Genomic DNA, 14978 nt, shown 5'->3' on the forward strand with positions numbered 1-14978 from the left:
TGTTAGTATTCTTAAAGAGTCATCTTTTACTTATTAGGAACTATATAATCTGATTTGCTATTCATTTGCTTCAAAATGCCACAATTTACCTAAACAGAAATATTTTCAATTGTAGTATTTTATAGTAAAGGCAAATTGTCCTTTAAAATAAAGAAGTCAAGAGTAATTAATAATATTTTTATACAGAATATATCAAACAGAAAAATGAGGACTTGACATCTCATTCATGAGATAAAACACAAAAAATACCTAAAAGATACGATGTATTATTGTTGTAGATATATGTATTTTAGGATTAAATGACTTAATAAGAGGTCATTAATTTTATATATGAAGTTATTCATATTATACCTATACTTTAGGAATGTCAGAACTTGAACAAAGGTTTTTGTGCCTTAAGCTGTGCTGTTATAGGGCATCCTATAAGAAAAAGTAGAGGGAGGGTGTAGTTTTGCTATATGTCTTTTTATATCAGTTTTTCATTTTATATAAGCTTTCACTGATCAATATGTGACAGTGTGATTATTAAATAGAACCAGGGGTATATATATGTTGTTCTGAAATTCAAATTTAAATTTATTTTAAGTGGTACTATTAAATTAAGTAAAAATTGCAATGTACCAATACTTATCAACTTCCAAAAGCTCAACTTTTATTTGTGACATAGCGTAGGCGATTATATATATATACACACACACATATATATATACACACACACATACATATATATACGTACATATATATACACATACATATATGTATATATCCTTTTAAAGCACTTTATTGAGGCAAGATTGACATACAAAATGCTGTACATATTTAATGTATGCAACTTGATGAGTTTGGAGATAAGTGTACATTCATAAAACAAATGGTCACCACAGTCTATGCCATAAACATATTCATCACCTCCAAAATTTTCTTCCTATCTTCTTTACTTATTGTTATTTGGTGATAAGAACACAACATAAGATCTGCCCTTCAAGAAGTTTTCAGGTGTGTGATGCAGAATTATTGAATATACACATTGTGCTCTATAGTAGATCTCTAGGACTTATTCATCTTGCATGACTGAAGCTTTGTACACTTTGCCTAATACATCCTTGTTTCCTCCTCCCCCAAGCCTCTGGCAACCACCATTTTATTCTCTGCTTCTGTGAATTTGACTATTTTAGATTTCTTATAGAAGTGGAATTATGTAGTATTTGTCTATTTTATCTCGCTTGGTATGATGTACCAAGTTCACTCATGTTGTTACAAATGGCAGAATTTCTTTCTTTTTTAAAGGCAGAATAGTATTCTCTTGCATGTATACACCACATTTTCTTCCTCCATTCATCTGTCAGTGGATCGGTTGCTTCCAAAAATATTTTATACTGCTCTCTTTTGATGTTCTAAAGTAGTAATAGGTAGTTATCTACTTGTCTGTTATTGTTCCAAGTATAATTTGAAGAACACGTAAACCAACGTAAAATATGAAAGCATCTGTAAGTCATCATATAACTTCTCCAACATAAATTTAAACGACTCCTGCTGAGAAAAATAATGAAATTACTTTAACAAAAATGTGAAGATAGTAGTACCATATCAATGTGTTTTAATTATTTTCATGCAATTTTACTGATATTTTATGAAGGCAACATGACTCATTTGCACAAATCTACAAGATAAGTTTATTTGATTTATGTGCCTAGGCATTTATATATGTATAACATAATTTTAGTATCTTAATTGAAGTGTTTTATTTTGGCATTCAAATTAATTAACAATGCCTTTAAATGACATTGAAGAAAAATCAGCAATACAACGTTATATTATTGGAAGTATTCTTTAAAAAAACATGTAATTTTAAAATGTAAATGTTTACGGTAACTGAAACATTTCCAAAAGTATCTTTTGGTTTTTGATGACTTTCCACCAACTTTGTTTAAATTTCTCATTTAATTTTTATTATACTGTGGATTATTCCTGATTTATAATTTCATTATGTTTCAATATTAAAAGATGTCCTTATTACAAGTGATGTGTTATGCATAGGTATTGCTTTTTTTAGCTCATTCAGATACCTGTGATAAAATTCTTTCTATTCACCATTATGAAAAATGCATCTTAGATTTAAAAGTAGTCAACAGAATTATACATGGGGTGAAAAGTGACAGATTCTGATTGTTTTAGCATGGTAATATATCTTCAGTTTCAGTATCCTCATTCCAAATTTTGTCTTTGAATGACTTTTCATATTTCTTCATCATTTTATCAGTTACATTGTAAATATAGGAATTCTGGAAAATATTTTTTAGAGGTATTGAAAATGAACACAGAGTGTAAATAAGACAACTGAGACTTCGTTCTTAATTAAACACAGACCATGCATTAGGAGTATAAAAACCTTGAGGTGAGTCAGATATAAGATTTGATTACTTCTAAATCCATATTTAATAATTAAGAAATGAAAACTAACGACGGAACAATTACGGTGTCACAGAAAACTCATCCTATTAAAGTAAAAAATGAAATAATAAACTCCATCACATTTAATTACACAGTCAATAGTGAGAAGAAACAAGTCTTATTATGATGGGTTGTTTTTGTTTTTGTTTTTGTGTTTTTTTGAGACAGAGTCTCACTTTGTGGCCCAGGCTGGAATGCAGTGGCACGATCTTGGCTCACTGCAATCTCTGCCTCACAGGTTCAAGTGCTTCTCATGCCTCAGCCTCCCAAGTAGCTGGGATTACAGGTGTGAGCCACCACGCCGGGCTAATTTTTGTATTTTTTGCAGAGACAAGGTTTCACTGTATTGGCCAGGCTGCTCTCGAACTCCTGACCTTAGGTCATCCACCTGCGACAGCCTGCCAAAGTGCTGGGATTACAGGTCATGATATGTTTTTGTGTTTAGGTTATATAGATTTAAAAAGCTTTCTGCTATTTGATTGCTTTTGCTTTTTAGTTTGTGAGATAGCTCAATATAAATCCAGAAAACCTACAAGTAGAAACTCTATAAACAAATTGCCCCTCCATATATAATTAATACCTTCTTTGCAAACAATTAAGAATAAGATAGCCACATAAATAAGAGAGGATATTAAGTGCCTTGAAGGCTGTGCCAGCACGAATTTTCATAATGGCATCAGCAAAAGAGTGAAAGAAATACTCAAAAGAACCAGAGTAACGGCTGTGTCAGCAGTAACTCATACTATTGTGATATGCGTAAAAGCTTGCCTGTAAGTGCATGGCTTAAGGTTCACTACACCTGAGCCTGTAATAGAAAAACCAGAAGTCAGGCTCATGTCAGGAGTAAAGAAATTCAGGAAGTTGACCTCTTTTGCCATTAATCTCAAAAACAGTGTTTTTTTAGGCATCAAGGCTCAAACACTGAAAAACAATTTTATCTGCTAGAGAGATACTATGGCAATCTACCTTCCATGGACTAGCAATAAAGAAGCCTAGAATTACATAGTGTTGTTAAGGAGGTTCTTGTTCTGACTTAGGCCAGTATACTTCGCTTAACTGTTAGTAAAATCTTAGGTTGTATGTATGTGTGTTTTCAGAGCCAGTTTCTGATAATAGAATTAAGGAATACTACATATGATAAAATTATCACAATAAGCATTTTGTGATAATTTTGTCCTCTAGCAAACTAATCAACTTTACCATTTTATAGATATGGGGTTTTACAGGAAGTATGATACAAGTCGGGGTATAGATTGGAAATAAGAAGCTCAGATTTCAAGGAAGGCATTTCCCCTTTCTAACTCATCCTTATCATTTGAAAATGGGAGAATTATACTGACTTAGTAAGTCCACATAATTTTTTTGAAGACAAAATAACTTATGAGGTCTTTGAAATGTATGAACCACTCTACAAATGTAAGTAGGCATCATGGGCCTGGGAAAATGAGTGCTCTATTAGAAAAGTACATTGATTTTTTGTATAGATAAGCTAACATTTCCAACCCTAGTAATCCATTTTGGCTTCTTAGGCTTATACCAATTATTTATACGTACAAAATAAACTTGGTATCTAGATTGAGTCTCACCAAATAAATTCTTATCTATACTGGCAATGTGGACTATTCCATAGGAACATAAGCCTTAGATAATGTTTCATTCATCAAAGAGAAGTGTCAAGATCATTAGAAACGACCTCCTCAGCTTAGGGCTGAAGACACATTTCAAACAGGATTCATGGCATGAATAGTCTTTTTGCTTGATGTTATTTTATCAAAGTTGGCTGTTAGTGACAACATTATTGGATGGATTAAGTTACAGTATGCCATTGACGGCAATCATATTAAATCTTATTGTGTTTCCTCAAAAGAGATAAAAGGAAGGACTGACACAGCACAGTAACTGTTCTTCAACAACTCTTGATCATTTTAATTTGAAAAAAGTTTATGTTAAAATTTTAATACAGCAAAAAGTTGCTTATTAAAATACTGCAATGGAGAACTCCTTATTTTAAAGATCTGGTGCCGATGCAGGTCAAGTCATATCCCCTGTGCATAGTGCATAGGTTTCATTATAATTTGTGTGGTCTATATTCTAGGTGACTCCTTCAGGTTCCTGAATATAGCATTACAAGAAAATGCTTCTATAATGAGAATCATTAAACATGAGTGTATGTTCTTTCATTAAAGAAATTGGGAAGGTAAAGAGCCTCACACACCAAAAACATTATAAGTTATACTTTGATAAAGTCAGCAGACTGGAAATTTTCTCTTAATTTTTGTAAGGACACATACCTGGGCATAAAGATAATTATTAATGCAACTGAAGTTCAGTCTGCAAAATAATTCCTCCGAAGTAATAAACTAGAAGGTGATCCAAATGTTTTAATTTATTGATATTTTATTCTCAAATGACTGATACCCAGTGAATGTGAGAAATTTAAAGGCTTCTTAGGGCTGGACCCAAGGGCTTTTGGTCTTTTTGATCCTGTTCAGTTGCTTAAAAGTGACATTTACATTGAGAGACCATAAGGAAGTGGAAAGCATGCCTGTTTGGGTCTCATGGAATCCCAGTCTTTGAAATGGACCTCTTCTCTGACTGCGTTTTCCTTTCTCTGTTCCCTCCTGCTTTTTAAGGCTATTTTATTTTTACTCAACAGAAGTTGAGAAAATCATTGACTAACTGAAATATAGCCGATTTGCTCAGCAAGCAAACTTTATTACTTACTGAAAATATAAACGTCTTTTTAAAGAATAGAAACATGTTTTTCCATTTAAGAGGAACTGGGGACCTGCAGCTCCCTGTTACGGGAGAAAGGTTTGCTTTTCTCCTGGCATTGGCAGTTAGGGAAGATTTTGGCATTGGTGGATAATGGGCCTATAGCAAAGACAAAGAAACTACAAGGAGGATATAAGAGCGGCAATGAGAGCAGCAGCTAATGCCATTAAAGCAAAATATCTCCTGTGCTGTAGTTGTACACTGAGTATATGCTTGAGGAATCCTAATGTGCATATGCCCCATGCATTGAGAATTAAACTAGAACTCTAAGTGTGTATGTATTCAGATAATTCAAAAAGAATGTCAGAGTTAAGCAGGCCTGACACTGGAATCTAACCAGTGGAGACTGAATAGATATTAATATTTTTTTTAGCAAAAAAAAAAAAAAAAAAAAAAAAAAAAACAGTTAAAATGAGAGCTTTACCTGTTACACTAACAGGTTAAACTAGCTTTCACTGAGGCTAATGCAATAACAACCTATATTTACATTTTTTTCTCATTTTAGGACTAATTCTGTGCATTTCAGAATGTCTTGTTGTGGCACTGGTTAACATGGCATTGGCCATGTTAAGAACATCTGTTAGAAAGATGAATGAGTAAGGCTGGACAATCTTTGTTAATTGTTGAAGTATATTAACTGATGTAGAAATTGTGTAGCACAGATACATTTTTGAGTATAATACTACAACTGAAGAATATATAATATATACATGTTTTCATTTTGTTTGCACTTGTAGTTCTTATATAAAAATCAAGACTTTGGATTCACAGTTGCTTGGGAAATAGAAGCTTTTGAAGAGCCTCAATGTTATAAAGATGTGTTAAGTTTCAGGAAATGAAAATCTGTTTCTTTCATTGCTTCAAATGGAAGACCAGCTTTTACTAAGTAAGATATCTTTAGAAAAGGAAGATAAAACAAGCATAATTCATTAGTATTCATGTATATTCACTGTAGATTAACATATATTTCTATCTACTCAGGTAAGTATCTGGAAGGTGTGTTAGTCACATTACCTCACATCCTTTCCTATATGAATTTTTAAAATTTAAAATAAAGCTGAAGATTAAAAAAAATTATACATGTTTTTAAAGGATGATGTTTTTGGTTTTTTTTTTTAATTTTTATTTTATTATTATTATACTTTAAGTTTTAGGGTACATGTGCACAATGTGCAGGTTAGTTACATACGTATACATGTGCCATGCTGGTGTGCTGCACCCATTAACTCGTCATTTAGCATTAGGTATATCTCCTAATGCTATCCCTCCCTCCTCCCCCCACCCCACAACAGTCCCCAGAGTGTGATGTTCCCCTTCCTGTGTCCATGTGTTCTCATTGTTCAATTCCCACCTATGAGTGAGAACATGCGGTGTTTGGTTTTTTGTCCTTGTGATAGTTTACTGAGAATGATGATTTCCAATTTCATCCATGTCCCTACAAAGGACGTGAACTCATCCTTTTTTATGGCTGCATAGTATTCCATGGTGTATATGTGCCACATTTTCTTAATCCAGTCTGTCATTGTTGGACATTTGTGTTGGTTCCAAGTCTTTGCTATTGTGAATAGTGCCGCAATAAACATACGTGTGCATGTGTCTTCATAGTAGCATGATTTATAGTCCTTTGGGTATATACCCAGTAATGGGATGGCTGGGTCAAATGGTATTTCTAGTTCTAGATCCCTGAGGAATCGCCACACTGACTTCCACAATGGTTGAACTAGTTTACAGTCCCACCAACAGTATAAAAGTGTTCCTATTTCTCCACATCCTCTCCAGCACCTGTTGTTTCCTGACTTTTTAATGATTGCCATTCTAACTGGTGTGAGATGGTATCTCATTGTGGTTTTGATTTGCATTTCTCTGATGGCCAGTGATGGTGAGCATTTTTTAAAGGATGATTGTTAAAGCAAAGTCATTTAGCTCAGAAAGATGGTTTCAGGTCTTGTATACTTTAAACCTAGAGATTTAAAATGAATGAGTATTCCCTATGGAATAAAGTATTTCTTCTGAGCACTGTGTTGGGATTTGCATAGTGTCAAGGTCCTTTTACATTTTTGTAGGAGTTTCAAAACCAACTGGTAACTTTACAGCATTACATGCTTTCTAAGAAGAAAACACTTACTAAACCTGGAGTCTAACAATAACGCAAGGCCATCCTTTCTCATATCTAGAAATACCGAGGGGAAAATGAACTTATTCATTCTCTTTTCAAGTAAGAGCAGTTTGTAAGCAGAATATTCCAGTTTGCTAAAAAACTGTCAGACACCACTTGATAAACCAAAAAATTGATAATGCCAAAAATTATACCAAAATGACAAAATGTCTTCTTAGATATTATTATTCTCAAATATATAATAGTGGTCATAGCATATTAGACCACTATTTTATCTCTCCTTCTCACCACTCCTGGTAAAAACGTTATTCTCTTTTAATATATGAATGTTCAACATCTGCTATTATTCAGCATTTCCCCAGGTAAAATGAATTTGCCTTGCAAAGCCTCTAGCATGAACATAGCCAAAACTAAAAACTGGGGACTCAGAGGGCAACCAAAGAAAAATTCATTAATTTTCTAATTATTAATCATCCTTAACCAGACAGCTATATGTTTTAAAAGACATTAGAACACAACTCATTTCTAAGCAAGGAGTGATTGTCTCAGTCCATAACACTTTATGGGAGTTTTCTTTTTTCTTTTTATCAAGGTTACTTTAATACTGTTCAAGATATTCCTAGACAAGGATGCCAGAAATGAAAGTAGTGAGTTCAAGTGATAGAATAAAAAAAAAAAAAAAACACCAGAAAAATAGAAAAGAGCCTCCTGTGAAGAGAAAGTTAAAAAAAAAAAAAGGATAATTTGAGGTTGATGAAGATTTTGCCTCAGTTACTCCTTTATCCGTTTTAATAGTAAAGACTCATGTAGCATTTACTTTGTACCTCTGAACACTTTACATATATTAATTCACTGTGAAATAGAGTAAGACCTGTCAGTACCTGGAGAATGTCAAATTTCTCTAAAGTCTTTTTTTTTTTTTTTGAGTCTGAAGAGTATTATATTGGCTAGATCACTGTTCAGTTCTGCCATTCAGGCAGCTCTTCTCAACCATTAATTCAAAAGATATTTTTGCTGGAACATGTTTTGACACTGAGCTGAATAACTTCTGTGGATATACCATTCACAAACTTGAGTGCGCTCCCTTTGAAAATTGTTGTCTTTAGCTTTGTACCTTTTCCTAGGATTGATGAAATTAAATTCCACTGATTACAGTCTTATTTTTGTCAGTTTGTGTCATATACGTCATTAAAGACGAAGATACATGGGAATGCTTTTCTCCCCTTAGCACCCACTTCAAAAACACCTGTGTCCAATTAATTCCGTTAATCATTTTAGTTTTTCTTCTTCAGATTTTATTTATAGTTCAGTGCGGCCCTTCTTAAGTGCTGTTAATGGTATATTAGGTCAGTAATTTTATATAAATTAGTTTGATGTATTGCTGCTACATTTTCTCTCATTCTATTCACTCATATAGTTCATTCATTCTATTTATTTCCATCAGAGAATTGTCAAGCACCTAAAATGAGCCACTTGTGCTAATTTCTATGGAATAAATCTCATGATAATATGCAATTGGTATCTATCAGTTTTTTGTGTACTTTGTATTTATCTTTTGCTTGGTGGCTTCAGTTAATAGATGTTGATAAATTTAGGAATTTTTTTTTTTTATTGGTTCTTAGCTGACCGATATACTTCTGTCAGAAGTCGCTTTTTTACAGAGCAGCTCAAAAATACAGAGCCATCACCTCAATCAGGTTGTTCTAATTCATAGATATATTTGAAAAATAAAATTGGGCATGGTAAGTTTCAGAGGATTAGCAAAATCATAGAATAATCAGAACATTTAGCTACCTATTTTTTTTTATATTACATGGCTTAAACATATTTTGTAATGTTTGCTCAGATTAACCTAGTTACAATGGCCATTTCATTAGATTTTTGAGTATCTTTCTGCTCAGGTAAGTTATGCTTTTAAGTCTTGCTTCTTTCCCTAAATATCACAGCTTTGCTTGCAAGATAGGTTACTTAAAAAGCAGATTTCTGTTCTTTTGATTGTAGTGGCAGTGGTGGTAGTATGGTGGAATATTTTCATCTAAATATTGTTTATTTTATAAGTTTCCTGATTAAAGACAAGTTTAGATCGATTGCCCCTTCAGAGGAAAATTTGGCATTAATTACATTCTGTTCCTAACTATTCGCATGACTGGTGCAATTTGAAGCACTTGAATCATGATACACTATTGGTGATGACTAATGAAAAACTAAAAAAACTATAAACAAATTTGTTGCCCTAGTTTTAAAACAGGGAACTTTTCTTGAAATTGTTGGCTTCTTTAGAGAGATGACAGGACATATAACTTACCAGGCCTAAAAATAATTTGGCTTTCTGCAACAAGATAGTATTTTCTATTTATTGCTAAGTATTTTGCTGGCATATTTGGGCTCTTCACTGACCAAATATTTACCAGGATTAATCTGCATTGACTTGTTCTCTTTCTTCTTTCATTTAGTAAACACTTACTGTATGCACCCCCCCCCCCCGCTTTTTTTTGGCTGGTTTCTCAGTCAGGGATGGGAGACACTCAAATAAGTATGGAACATCAATGCCCTCTAAGTCTCACAGACCTATTTTACCAATTTAGTTAGATTATCTTTATTAGAGTTAGAGTAATGAATGCTACTTTACAGTTAGCTAGAATGAAGTTCAATTCCTTTTTCTACCTATCCCATGAATTAAATTTTTGGCTGTCTGCTACTTAATAGCTGTGTGATCTTGTTTATCCAGCTTCAAAATATGTATGAAATCCCCATGTTGTTTATATCACAGACTAGTTTTAAGAATTAAAGAAATTTATATTCTTACTATCATTTTTAACCAATATTTTTGTTATTATTAGGTACTTAAGTATAATAATATTACCTGCAGTGTAATCATATTTTAACATTTTTATACTTTATAAATGGATTGCAAGTTCAGATTTTACATTCTGAAGAGCAAAGCTTTTCTCTACTAATTATACAATCAGTTTATAAATATAATAGTTTACTTTGAAATGCAGTTTTATATGATAGGTTCTTAATTGATTAACTTTCTGGGCTCTTCGTACTCTATATGTTCTGGAGTTGTTTGCTCTGGGTTATCAAAATTTTCAAATTTCAAAAAATGCTTTTTAGTTTCATTGGAAATATAAAGACTTCTTATTATCTGACAAATGTTAAGGTTTTATCAGACTAGGTTATTCGATAGATTGACAATTCATATCACATTGAAAGTAAAGTACAAAAATGGTTTGTTTTATAAAATCTATTGATCAATTAATAAAAATTAATAATTTTGTTACAGAATTAAGATCAGTTGTATGGCTATTTATTTTATAAATTAAAATAACAAATTCATCACCATGTTAATAACTTCTGGGAGTCGATTAGCTCATCCTTGGAATTGTTCCAAACCTGAATGGTATGAGACAGTTTCCATTAGAAATTTAAACAGAAATATAATCTGTTTAAGAAAATTAGTCATATACATTTAAAAATGCTCTGAATTACATTTTGTCAAATATTAAAATGCCTTAATTCTCTCAAGTGTCTGCAAAATATTGGAGATTCCTTATGACTAATGTGCAAAATGAATGGATAAGTATGAAAAAAGATTAGCCAATTTGATTTTGTTGAAATGTCCTATCAGATTGTTAAAAAATTTAGCATGCAGGAAAATATTCTTACCACCAAAGTAGGTATAAAATTCTTGAAAAGGTGAAGGAAGTATTATCTCTTAGAAACTTAAAATCTATGGACAGGATCCTGAAGTGACATTTTCTAGAAGAATGGGAATGTTCATGTTAACTAGCAAAGAAGAGAAAGCAAGTATTCCCCACTAATGATATATGCTTTATCAGATTAGAGACTGTTTGTTTCACCATCATTTCTCAGCATTTATTTAAAAGTGTAGCATATATGAGATGTTCAGCAATACAAGTCTGGCCAAAAATTAACAGAAAATTATGAAATGAATGTTAACAAATGTCAAGATCACTTATGAAAGATTATAAGAGTTTCTCTGTTGCTATTAGGAACGCATTCATTGAACAAAAGAAGACATTGAAATTAGAATATATATGAAACTATATTGGATAAATGTTTTGAGGAAACAGGAAAAGGTGGCAACAAATCCTAAAGGTTGGTTGTCAGCAAGATGGCCAAGAAGAAGTTTTTAGTGCTCTTTTCCCCCACAAGAAAAGTCCCCAGACAACAAAGAAATAACTACATTTTGACCAAAATAACTAAAAGAGAGCTCCATAGAACAGCAAAGAAACAGCAGAAATCTAGTAGAGCACAGAAACTCAGGATGGCTACATAGGGAAGGGAAGGAAATTCATTGCCTCCGTCACCCCATTCCCTGAGTTGGGATCAACTCAGAACCAGGAGGGACTTCTTCCTGCAGAGAAAAGGTAAGCAAGAGGACCCAGGTAGCCTCGATCACCACCATGGATGCTGCGGTTTTTGCTACTAGAGACTCCTTCAGTCTTCGTAGGCTCTGAGCCCAGGTGAAGAAGCTCTCCAGAGTCCACACGCTGAGCTACACCCAGAGAAGGAGTGTGGCTTTTCCCCATCCCCATGGCTCAAGTTGCTACTGTGCTGTGCCACCTTGAATCAGAGCCACTATTAGAGTGTGTCCTGCTCCAGGGGTGAGTAGTCATTGTACCCTTCCATCCCTGAGACTTTGCTGCCCCTGCAATATGCCCACCTGGTAGCATGCCATTCCTGAGCTGATCTGCTGCTATTCCTTACCTCCTAGAGGCAAGCTACTTTGGAACTGCTCCAGCCTCTGCATTCCAGCAGCTGGTGCACCCACCTCTTAGAGCTGAGCTGAAGTAGCACTCCAGCCCCTGGGGACCTCTGGCCTCCTGCACACCAGAGCAGTCACGCCTCTGGCACCACAGCTGAGGGACATCAGGGGCCTCTGCCACACCAGAGCAGTTGGCCCCTCCCCATTCTACAGGTGAGGCAGCATCCTGTCCCTGGGGAGCCAAGTCTCAGGAATACCAGCGCAGTTTCACCCCCAATGACACAGCTAACTCGGAGTCCTGCCCCATACAAAGGGATGCAGAGGCTCTGTTGACCCATGTAGCCACATTTTATGGGGCTGAGAAGATATAACATCTTGTATCCTGGAGAATCAGAGCTTTGGCTGAGCTGTACTGTCTTGACCTCCAGGCTGAGTAGGTGCCCTGCTTGAGATTCTAAGATGTCCCACCTCTATGGGGAGTGGTCATTGCTGCACTGCTTCCCACCCTTCAGCTCCCAAGCCATATTGGCATCTTGCTATTTCTGGGTACTTGCTGCTGCTGCACCTGGTGTCACAGAACCCATACATCTTAGTTCCATCATCTCAGGGTCTACAGTCACCACTGTGTGGTACCTCATACCCCACTGTGTTTTGTTGGTTCCAGGTCCTGCATTGCTGCTGTATCCTGCTCCAGGAGGCCTTAGCCTCTGGAGAACCTATTCTCCCCCAGAGACATGTCAATACTGTGCCTTGACCCTTAGGATCAAAACTACAGCCACACCCCAATTCCCTGGGTCCAGGTTGCTGGGATGTACCTCAGAGCAACAGTTCTTAGCTTAGTGGGAGAACTGCATCTACTCATACCTTGGAAAGTGAAGCTGCACCTCAAGTCCCAGGTGCTATAATAGTTTTACAAGACCCTGATCCCAGAAACCTGTCTTCACAGTTTCTCTGATCACCTGTGCTTTGACTCCAAGTGCCACGTGCCTGTGGGCCATGTCAGACATGACACCAAGAGAGATCCCCTCAGATAAGACTCCTACTGTAGGGAAGATAAGAAGAGAAGGATCCCTAAAGCCCTTGCACTAATAACCTATGCAGCCACCATCACTTCCACAAATTCCTGCAGCCAAGACCACTGAGGTACCACAATTATTGCTAATGTAGATAACAACTGAAGAAGCTAGACAGAGACTACACCACTGCACCCACATGGAACCAGAGCAACTTCACCCTGCCCAACTGACACCCATATATATGTCCATCTGCAGGTGAAAGTATTAGCCTCCAAAAGCCACTCTTAGCTTAGAATAAGTGACTGCACCACTAAGTATGCAAACATACATGCAGGGACACAAGAAACATGAAAAAGCAAGGAAACCTGACTCTATCAAAGGACATAATAATTCTTCAGTAACTAACCTGCAAAGAAATGGAAATTTACAAATTGCCTAAAAAGGAATTTAACATAATAATCTTAGGGAAACTCAACAACATACAAAAAGAATACAAATAGACAATGAAATCAGGAAAGCAATTCATTATCTGAGTGAGGAGTTAAACAAGAAGAGATAGATATTAAAAAAGAAACAAATCAAATTTATGGAGCTGTAGAGTTCAGCTATAAATAAAAAATACACTGAAGAGCTTCAGCTGCAGACTAGAACAAAAAGAAGGAAGAATCTTGAAGATAAGTCTTTCGAAATGATTGTCAGAACTTTTTTTTTTTTACAAAATTAAAAACTGTGTAGATAGTCAATGGGATTTATAGGACACCATTAAGTAAAGAAATATTCATATTATGCAATTTTCAGAGGAAAAGAGACAGAAAAAGAAAGAGAAGGCTTATTTAATGAAATAATTGCTGAAAATTCCTAAGTCTTGGAAGTGATGTTGTCAATAGTCCCCAAACAGTCCCCAAACAGAAACAACTAAAAGATGTATTCTCCATGGACCTTTTTGATCATGCTGTCAATAGTGAAAGACAGAGAATATTTTAAAAGCAGGAAGAGAACAGCATAGTCACATATAAGGAGACCTCCATTAGACTATCAGTGTATTTCTCAGCAGATATCTTACAGGCCAGGAAAGAACGGGATGATATTTTCAAAGTACTGAAAGAAAATAAAAACCCTTTTAGACAAGAATACTATACCCAGCAATTTTGTCCTTCAGAAACTAAGGAGAAATAAAGTATTCCTCAGACAAGCAAAAGCTAAATGAATATATTACCACTATACTTACAAGAAATACTTAAAGAAGTTCTTCAAATGGAAATTAAAGAATGCTAATTACTATCATGAATATGTATGAAAGTATAAAACTACTGGTAGAGGTAAATGTATAGTCAGATCCAGAATACTTCAACATAGTGACGGTGATGTATAAATCCAATATATCTTTAGTCTGAAGGTTAAAAGTAAAAAATAATTAAAGCTACAAAAAGTTGTCCAGGAACACACCATATAAAAAGATGTAAATTGTGACATTAAAAACCTAAACTGTGAAGGGAGATGGTAAAAGTTCAGAGTTTTTGTATGCAACAGAAGTTAAGTTGTTATCAGCTTAAAACGATTATAAGATGTTTTATTTAAGCCTCATGACAACCACAAAACAAAAAAAAATTCAGCAGATACACAAGCAATAATTAGGAAGGAATCAAACAAAGCTCAGAATTACAGAAAATTTTCAAATCACGAAAGTAGATAATAAGAAAGGAAGAAAGAAGCAAAGGAGTTATAAAACAACCAGAAAACAAAGAATGAAATGGCAATAGTAACCTATCAATAATAACCTTGACTGTAAATGGCTTAAATTATTTAATCAAAAGACATAGAGTGGCTGAGTGTATAAGAAAACAAGATCCAACTAGATGCAGCCTACAAGAGACTCACTTAAGCTTTA

General features: G+C 34.6%; 1 protein-coding gene across 1 annotated transcript in view; it reads left to right on the forward strand.

Annotated features, from left to right (window-relative positions):
- TRHDE (thyrotropin releasing hormone degrading enzyme) overlaps positions 1-14978 on the forward strand; it is a 396236-nt gene that overhangs the window by 200554 nt on the left and 180704 nt on the right. The gene's annotated exons all lie outside the window — the stretch shown is intronic.

This window comes from Pan paniscus, chromosome 10, assembly GCF_029289425.2.
Source record: "Pan paniscus chromosome 10, NHGRI_mPanPan1-v2.0_pri, whole genome shotgun sequence".
NCBI classification, from domain to species: Eukaryota; Metazoa; Chordata; class Mammalia; order Primates; family Hominidae; genus Pan; species Pan paniscus.